Source organism: Aquarana catesbeiana, linkage group LG04, assembly GCF_042186555.1.
Source record: "Aquarana catesbeiana isolate 2022-GZ linkage group LG04, ASM4218655v1, whole genome shotgun sequence".
NCBI classification, from domain to species: Eukaryota; Metazoa; Chordata; class Amphibia; order Anura; family Ranidae; genus Aquarana; species Aquarana catesbeiana.
The window spans coordinates 685,225,403-685,235,942 of record NC_133327.1 but is presented as its reverse complement, the minus strand read 5'-3'; positions in this window follow the sequence as shown (position 1 = coordinate 685,235,942).

The following is a 10,540-nucleotide window of genomic DNA, read 5'->3' as shown; positions in this document are numbered from 1 at the left end:
CTCTGCCAATCCCTTCACTGGCTTCCCCTCCCCCACCGTATAAAATTCGAAATGCTAACCACAACATACAAGGTCATCCACAACATTGCCCCCCATCTACATCACCAATCACCCATCTGCAGATATCGCCCAAATCGTCCCCTCCGCTCCTCCCAGGACCTCTCGCTCTCTAGCTCCCTTCTTACCTCCTCTCATGCTCGCCTTCAGGACTTCTCCAGAGCCTCTCCCATCCTCTGGAATTCCCTGCCCCAGTATGTCCGATCAGCCCCTAACCTGTCCACCTTTAGGAGATCCCTGAAAACTCACTTATTCAGGGAAGCCTATCCCACACCCACCTAACAACCCCATCAAATCATTCCCCACATCTAGAATGTGAGCTCTACGAGCCGGGCCCTCCTGTCCCTTCTGTATTGTACCATAATTGTGTTGTCCCCCCTCTACATTGTAAAGTGCTGCATAAACTGTTGGTGCTATATAAATCGTGAATAATAATAATAATAATAATAATAGAAAGGCAACAGTAATTCAAATAACCACTCATTACAACCAAGCAGGACCGGCCCTACCATGGGTCCCAGACAGAGGTTTGAGCAGGGGGGGCCGAGGCACAGCAGCCCCGCCGTCACCTGTATATGTCCCAATGCCGGCTGCCGGCACGGTATAGTCTCTGCCTCCGGTCTCCAGACCAGCATACAGTGTCTGTGAAACCTCCTCTCCTCCTTCTGGGGAGCGGGATGAGCGGCATTGGTTTGGAGCGGCGTGGGGTGGGCATGGCTTGTGGGGTAGAGCGGCGCATGGGTTAGGGAGCGGAGTGGAGCAGGTTTTCCCAGGCTGGAAGGCCCGGGGCACATCACATGACAGCACTGACACCACCAGTGCTGCAAGATGGAATAAGAGGCTCAGCTACCACTTTGCCAGCTGGTGAGTTCTATGTTCATAGTAAATCTAGTGTGATGTGTAATGTGAGTGACAGGCTGGCTTAACTGGTTGCTCTATGTATGTTTACTCAGCTCAGGGCAAGTCCCTCCCATTTGCCGAACACGCTATAGCCGATTGACGGTTACAGCGCAGCCGGCTAGTTCAGGGAGGCCTCCCGGTCCCGCGCTTCTCGGAAGTGTCCGTGATGGCAGGACCCGGCGGATCACAGATCGGGGTAAAGGGCCAATGACAGCAGCAGAAGACCACACCGGGTGCCACTCCTGTCAGCTAAGAACAGGAAACTGAGGCGACAATTGGCACAGGATCACCAAAATTGGACAATAGAAGATTGGAAAAACGTTTCCTGGTCTGATGAGTCTGGATTTCAGCTGCGACATTCAGATGGTGGGGTCAGAATTTGGCGCATGGATCCATCCTGCCTTTTATCACCGGTTCAGGCTGGTGGTGGTGTAATGGTGGTGGGGGGGATATTTTCTTGGCACACTTTGGGCCCCTTAGTACCAATTGGGCATCATTTAATCACCACGGCCTACCTGAGTATTGTTGCTGACCATGTCCATCCCTTTATGACTACAGTGTCCCCATCTTCTGATGGCTTCTTCCAGCAGGATAATGCACCATGTCACAAAGCCCCAATCATCTCACCACTGGACAATGAGGTCCCTGTACTCCAATGGCTTCCACACTCACCACATCTCACCCAATAGGGCACCTCTGGGATGTGGTGGAACGGGAGATTGGCATTATGGATGTGCAGCCGACAAATCTGCAGCAACTGCGTGATGTTATCATGTAAATATGGAGCAAAATCTCTGAGGAACGTTTCCAACACCTTGTAGTATATATACCACGAAGGCAAAAGGGGGTCCAACCCGGTACTAGCAAGGTGTACCTAATAAAGTGGCCAGTGAGTGTATTTTTATATATATATATATATATATATATATATATATATACTGTATATACACTGATCAGCTATAACATCATGACTATCCATCACAACCTGTTGAAGGATGGACTCCACTAGACCTCTGAAGGTACGCTGTGGTATCTGGCACCAAGCCGTCAGTGGTAGACCCTTTAAGGCCTGTAAGTTGGAATGTGGGGCTTCCATGGATCAGATTTGTTTTTCTAGCACATCCCACAGATGTTCGATTGCTTGATTGTAGTGAGATCTGGAGAGTTTGGAGGCCATGTCAACACCTCAAACGGGTTGTTGTGTTCCTAAGACCATTCTCAAACCATTTTTGCAGTGTGGCAAGATGCATTATCCTGCTGAAAGAGGCCACTGCCCTCAGGGAATATCGTTTCCATGAAGGGGTGTACTTGGTCAGCAACAATGTTAGGTAAAATATCAACATGCAGCCAGGGGCGGATCCAGAGTCTAGTCTCAGGAGGGGCACTGCCAGAAAATACATTTTGTTTGCTGGCAATTTATCGGGGAAACGGCTGGTGTTGGCGCTTCAATAATCCTGGAACCATGGTCAGTATGGTGTCAGGATGATTGAAGTGCATTATTTCTATAATTACATTGTAATATAAAGTGAAATAGTTCAACTCACCATAATGCAGAATCAGTGGGAGCCCCGAGTGTGTCACTTGCCACCGTCACCCGCCACCAGATGTGGATTGTCACTTGCCACATCACCCGCCAGAAGTTGCATAGTTGCCAACATTGTAAAAATATTTTTAGGGACACTTTTTTGGCTGTAGGCAGAGTCACATTATAATTAGGGGGCGGGGCATGCATTTGTAGGCGTGGCATAGCCAAAATAATAAATGTGGCGCACCAAAAAATTGGTGTGGTTTACGCGGAATAGTGGACGTTGCTTAAATGGGTGTGGCTCAAAGGGGGTGTGGTTAGAGTTTGAGGTGAATGAGGGATGGAGAGGGAAAGGGGGAAAGGGGGGGAGAGGGATGGAGGGACAGCAGCCCCAGATCCTACACCACAATAGCAATATGTGTATTCCAGAGTTTGACAATCAGCAGATAAAGATACTTCAAACACCTGGTGTTAGTGCTTCAATCACCCCGCCACCATGATTGTTGTGGTGTCAGGATGATTGAAGCGCATTATTTCTATTATTACATTGTAATATAAAATGAAATCATTCAACTCACCATAATCCAGAATCAGTGGGAGCACTGAGCGTGTCACCTGCCACATCGCCTGCCACCAGATGCCATCAGGTGCCCCCAGCATAGTCCGTCCTTGCATCAGGTGCCCCCAGCAGAGTCCGTCTTTGCATCAGGTGCCCCCAGCAGAGTCCGTCCTTGCATCAGGTGCCCCCAGAAGAGTCCGTCCTTGCATCAGGTGCCCCCAGCAGAGTCCGTCCTTGCATCTGTGTCTCCATCAGCGGAGCCTTACATGTGTCCACATCAGCAGAGTCCTCCTTACATCTGTGTCCCCCCGTGACATCCAGACTGCCCCCCCTGTGACATCCAGACTGCCCCTCTGTGACATCCAGACTGCCCCCCCCCCGTGACATCCAGACTATACAGCCCCCCCCCCCGTAACATCCAGACTACAGGTATATGGCCCCAAAGTTGGTCAACCAGAGCCACGTGGCTACAAAAGAGATTGAGCTGCGGCGCCACCCATCCCCCGCCCCTTTCCATAACAGGTCACAGAGACTGGCAGCGAGGTAGAGCTGGCCGGGGCGGGGCTGGGTGGCGCCGCAGTTCAATTTCTATTGTAGCCATCCGACCAGCCTACTTCTACAGCCTTCTTGAAAACGGCAATGGCGCGGACCTCAGGGGTGAAAATCGGGAAAAAACGAATTTCCCGGGAAACGATTAAATCTGGAAAAGGGTCTAAATCCCAGGAATGTCCCGGGAAATATGATGTTACAGATTATCACTTGCCTGCTAAGGTGGGGATTGTCACTTCCTGTGCCCCAGAGTGAAGTCAGGCAGCAGAGAGATGATGTAATCTCTCTGCTGCCCGTGGCTGCCTGCACAGTGAGGACGGAACTGCAGGGATGCAGGACGGGCGCCAGGCGGAGAGAGATGATATAATCTCTCCGCTCCCCCACCCGCCAACCCACTGAATTGCCACCCGCCCACTCACCCGCCAACTGGCCCGCCCGCTCACCCACTGAGCCGCCCGCCCGCTCACTCACCCACCCCCCGAGCCGCCCGCTTACTCACTCACCCACTGACTGGCCTGTGCTTACCCGCAACTAATTTCTCGGGGGGGGGGGGCTGTTGCCCCCCCCCCCCCGGATTCGCCCCTGCATGCAACACTAATCCAATGTAGTTGGAGACACACCATACAATAAATGATGAAGGAAAGCAGATGAGAGCCCCAAAAGTGTGAAGATAGAAATACACCACACCACAGTGTATTCAGCTAATCTCCTTCCCAGAAGAGTTGGACCCTCATATTATAGAGATATCAATAAAGCCTGTAACACAGATCTATCTTCCTCCACAGCATCAAGCAGAAGCTGAATTGGCTCCCATCAAAATCTTTAGGGCTGCAAATGATAGAACTCCAAATATACACAACTGGTATCAGGATCACGGGCTCACTCGGCTCGGCTCCCCGATCACAAGGTATACACCGAAAAGCGCAGCTAAAATGACGGTAAAGCGTCACTAAAACTAGCGGCAGTGGCCCCAGTGAGAAAGTAGCCTTAAAGTGAAAACAAAATACAAAAAAATTCTTATACATCTTACTAACAGGTAGACAGTGCCTCCACCTAGTGGACATGACATATATCAACATGCAAATAGAACAATAATACAACTCCCAGTTAAAAATTGGATAAAAACATGTCATATAAAACATAGAAAAAATCAAATATTAATAAGTAAAATTTCCAATTATTGAATGAGCCCTCTAGGAAAATGATCTAATCAAAAATAGCAAAAAAGACCAAGAGCAGTGATTTTAATAATGCTTAAAGTGAAACAATAAAAATGAAATATTCCTTTAAATAATGTGCCTGGGGGGGTGTCCTTAGTATGCTTGTAAAGTAACGCATTTTTCCCGTGTTTAGACACGGGAAACAGCAAAATGACATTTCTGAAGGAAAAAAAGTATTTTAAAACTGATTGGTGCTGTAATGAATTGTTGAATTGCTATATACATTAACAGCTGTCACCGTGTAGAGGCTTCAGTGAGCGGGAGTTATTTCCATTTTTTTTTCCTCAGGTTGTCGGACGCTGTGATCGAAGATGAATGGATATCGTGGGACAGTTTTTTTTTTTTTAAATAAAGGACTTGTCCCAAATTGTCTACTGTCATTTTTGGTGAATGTGTAGGGTTACAATGTACCTGATACCCATTTACATAGGGGGGGCGGGATCTGGGGGTCCCCTTGTTAAAGGGGGCTTCCAGATTCCAATAAGCCTCCCGCCCGCAGACCCCCACAACCACCAGGCAAGGGTTGTGGGGACGAGGCCCTTGTCCCCATCAACCTGAAGGGCCTGGTATGGATTTTGGGAGGACCCCTATGCCATTTCTTTAAAAAAACTTTGGCACAGGGTTCCCCTTAATATCCATACCAGACATGAAGGGCCTGGTATGGATTTTAGGGGGACCCTCATGCATTTTTTTTTTTTTAATTTTGGTTCGAGGTTCCCCTTAATATTCATACCAGACCCAAAGGGCCTGGTAATGGACTGGGGGGAAACCGACAATTCATTACATCCACCAGTAGTTTTAAATTACTTTTTTTCCTTTAGAAATGTCATTTTGCTGTGGTATTGTTTTAAACACAGGAATAATGCGCTACTTTACAGGCATACTAAGGACACCCCCCAGGCAGGATATTTAAAGGAATATTTCATTTTTATTGTTTCACTTTAAGCATTATTAAAATCACTGCTCTCGAAAAAAACGTCCGTTTTTAAAACTTTTTTTTGCATTGATACATGTCCCCTGGGGCAGGACCCGGGTCCCCAAATACTTTTTATGGAAATAATTTGTATATAAGCCTTTAAAATGAGAACTTTTGGTGTTTCATGTGTCCCATAGACTTTAACTGTGTTCCGTGGCTTTCAAATTTGCGAACATCGGGTTCATCCCTTCTTACATCCATTTGGGCTTAATGTTGATTGGGACATAAATTGTTTCATTAAAAATAGCTGATAGTGTACTTAACTCTTGATATTTTTTGTATTTGTGGAGTGTTATAAGCACATTATTTACACTTTTTGGTCTTTTTTTCCTATTTTTGATAATTTAAATAATTTTCCTAGAGGGCTCATTCATTAATTGGAAATTGTACTTATTAATATTTGATTTAATTACATGTTTTGGTCATTTTTAGGGCTGCAACTAACGATTATTTTCATAATCGTTTAGTTGGACGATTATTGTTTCAATTAATTAGTTAATAACCTTAAAAGTGTGGTGTATAATTTAGTTAATATGTAAAGTTTAAAAAAAAAGGCAATTTATTCTTAAATATCTCTATGCAGTGGTAAATACAGTGCCTTGCAAAAGTATTCACCCCCTTGGCATTTTTCGTGTTTTGTTGCCTCACAACCTGGAATTAACATGGATTGTTTGAGGATTTGCATCATTTAATTTACAGAACATGCCCACAACTTTATAGATTTTTTTTTTTTTTTATTGTGAAGCAACAACAAATAGGAGAAAATAACAGAAAAGGTCAATGTGCATAACTATTCACCCCCCTAAAGTCAATACTTTGTAGATCCACCTTTTGCGGCTATCACAGCTCCAAGTGGCTTTGGATAAGTCTCTATGACTTGCCACATCTTACCACTGGGATTTTTGCTCATTCCTCCTTGCAAAACTGCTCCAGCTCCTTCAAGTTGGATGGTTTGCGCTTGTGAACAGCAATCTTTAAGTCTGATCCCAGATTTTCTATTGGATTGAGGTCTGGGCTTTGACTAGGCCATTCCAACACATTTCCATGTTTCCCCTTAAACCACTCAAGTGTTGCTTTAGCAGTGTGTTTGGGGTCATTGTCCTGCTGGAAGGTGAACCTCCGTCCTAGCCTCAAATCACACACAGAGTGCTACAGGTTTTGCTCAAGAATATCCCTGTATTTAGCACCATCCATCTTTCCCTCAACTCTGACCAGTTTCCCAGTCCTGACTGCTGAAAAACATCCCTACAGCATGATTCTGCCACCACCATGTTTCACGGTGGGGATGGTGTTCTTTGGGTGATGTGATGTGTTGAGTTTGCGCCAGACATAGCGTATTCTTTGATGGCCAAAAACTTAAATTCTAGTCTCCTCAGACCAGAGCACCTTCCTCCATACATTTTGGCAGTCTCCCACATGCCTTTTCACAAACTCAAAATGTGCCATTTTGTTTTTTGCTGAAAGTAATGTCTTTCTTCTGGCCACTCTGCCATAAAGCCCATCTCTATGGAGCGTACGGCTTATTGTTGTCCTATGTACAGATACTCCAGTCTCTGCTGTGGAACTCTGCAGCTCCTCCAGGGTTACCTTAGGTCTCTGTGCTCCTCTCTGATTAATGCCCTCCTTGCCCGGTCCGTGAGTTTTGGTGTGCGGCGGGCTCTTGGCAGGTTGGCTGTTGTGCCATGTTCTTTCCATTTGGTTATGATAGATTTCATGGTGCTCCTAGGGATCATCAAAGATTTGGATATTTTTTTTTATAACCTAACCCTGACTTGTACTTCTCAACAACATTGTCCCTTACTTGTTTGGAGAGTTCCTTGGTCTTCATGGCAGTGTTTGGTTAGTGGTGCCTCTTGCTTAGGTGTTGCAGCCTCTGGGGCCTTTCACAAAGGTGTGTCTATGTAATGACAGATCATGTGACACTTAGATTGCACACAGGTGGACATCATTTCACTAATTATGTGACTTCTGAAGGTAATTGGTGGCACCAGAGCTTTTTATGGGCTTCATAACAAAGGAGGTGAATACATACGCACATGCCAATTATCAGTTTTTTATTTCTGAAAAATAGTTTTATGAATTTATTTTTCAAATTTTACTTCACCAACTTAGACGATTGTATTCTGATCCATCACATATAATTCAGAATAAAGAAACATTAAACTAAAGGCTGTAATGTAGCAAAATAGGTAAAAAGCCAAGGGGGGTAAATACTTTTGCACTGTAGATGGGAACGTGTCCCATAGGAAACCATGTTAAATGAACTGTCATGTGTTTCTGCAAAAAACACCAAAAAACACAGAAGTGTGAACCAGGCCAAAGGAGTTTAGTAAAATAATGGGGTTAAAAAAACTAAAATTAACCCTTTATAGTACAAAAAGATCAAATCAGTACTGTAAGGGGTTCATTTTTTTACTGTGGAACAGTGAAAGTAATATATACAGTAGCGAATATTTGCTCTTTTTGTACTATAAAGGGCTAATTTTAGTTTTTTTTAACCCCATTATGTTACTGGCCGATTAATCGATTATGAAAACAGTAATCGATTAATTTCATAATCGATTAGTTGTCGATTAATCAATTAGTTGTCAATTAATCGATTAGTTGTTTTGACCCTATTCTTTTTGCTATTTCTGATTAGATAATTTTCCTAGAGGGCTCATTCATTAATTGGAAATTTTACTTATTAATATTTGATTTTAATATGTTTTACATGACATATTTTTATCCAATTTTTAACTGTGAGTTGTATTATTGTTCTATTTGCATGTTAATATATGTCATGCCCACTAGGTGGAGGCACTGTCACCTGTTAGTAAGATGCAGTTTTTTTTTTCCTTCACTTTTATGCTGTTTAGCATGTGAGTGGATCATAATTCTCTTTCTTAATTCGGTATTTTTAGTATACTCCATTCTTTGAATGTCTAGTCATGACTTTACACCTAACAGTGTGAGAATGTATCTATTTCCTGGTCGATGTGTTTACTTCCGGACGATGGAACACATCTGTGATGACAGATCATTTCTGGTTGCTCATTTCCACCTCTAGCAAGTTCCGGTCTTTTTATATAAATATATATGGGTGTGCTTGCGTCAATAGGCCATGCCTCTAACGATGTCCACGTGATGACGAAACGCATTAGTCGGGGACCTGACAGATGACACGGGCACGGTAGGAGCCATAGCCACTTTCGATTGTTTTTACCTTAATGCTAGTTTTTATTGGAAGTTCTGTAAGTACAATTTGCATAAAACCTTTGCCAGTTAAGAACGTGCTTCACTATGCACCTCTCTATGTTTATTACATTGGTGTATGCCTTGTGATCGGGGAGCCGAGCCGAGTGAGCCCATGATCCTGAGCCAATTCACCTTCTGCTTGATGCTGTGGAGTAAGATAGATCTGTGTTACAGGCTTTATTGACCTCTCTATAATATGAGGGTCCAACTCTTCTGGTAATGAGATTAGCTGAATACACTGTGTTGTGTTTCTATCTTCACACTGAAACTGGTGCAGGGCTCCCGTCTGTTCTCCTTCATCATTTATTGTATGGACTGTCTCCAACTACATTGGATTAGCGCTGCATATTGATATTTTTAACTGTTATATTTGTAATAAAAAATTAATGCTGGTTACTGTTTATTTATTCTGTTATCTCAAAAGAGCGTGGATATTTTCTATTCTTTTTTGGTAACAATGTTTAGGCAGATGGTACATGTCAAGTAACATCCACATGAATGGCAGGAGCCAAGGTTTCCCAGCAGAACATTGCCCACAGCATCACACTGCTTCCGCTGGCTTGTCTTCTACCCATACTGCATCCTGGTGTTCATTCGTGTTCAAAGAGATAGAGATTGAGGGCTGTACCCTCAATCTCATTTCTCTGTCTCAACAGGGCTGCTAAAAGAAATTGTAAAAAAACAAGAAAAAATAAATAAAAACTAACACTGTCCACTGCCCTGCTGACACCGTCCACTGCTCTACTGACACCATCATCTTCCCTATTGACACCGTCCACTGCTCTACTGACACCGTCCACTGCTCCACTGACACCGTCCACTGCTCCACTGACACCGTCCACTGCTCTACTGACACCGTCCACTGCCCTACTGACACCATCATCTTCCCTACTGACACCATCCACTGCTCTACTGACACCGTCCACTGTCCTACTGACACCGTCCACTGCTCTACTGACACCGTCCACTGCTCTACTGACACCATCCACTGCTCTACTGACACCGTCCACTGCTCTACTGACACCATCCACTGCTCCACTGACACCGTCCACTGCTCCACTGACAAGGTCCACTGCTCTACTGACACCGTCCACTGCCCTACTGACACCATCATCTGCCCTACTGACACCATCCACTGCCCTACTGACACCATCCACTGCTCTACTGACACCGTCCACTGCCCTACTGAAACCATCCACTGCTCCACTGACACCGTCCACTGCTCTACTGACACCGTCCACTGCTCTACTAACACCGTCCACTGCTCTACTGACACCGTCCACTGCTCTACTGACACCATCCACTGCTCTACTGACACCGCCCACTGCTCTACTGACACCACCCACTGCTCTACTGACACCATCCACTGCTCTACTGACACCACCCACTGCTCTACTGACACCATTCACTGCCCTACTGACACCATCCACTGCCTTACTGACACCATCCACTGCCTTACTGACACCATCCACTGCTCTACTGACACCATCCACTGCTCTACTGACACCATCCACTGC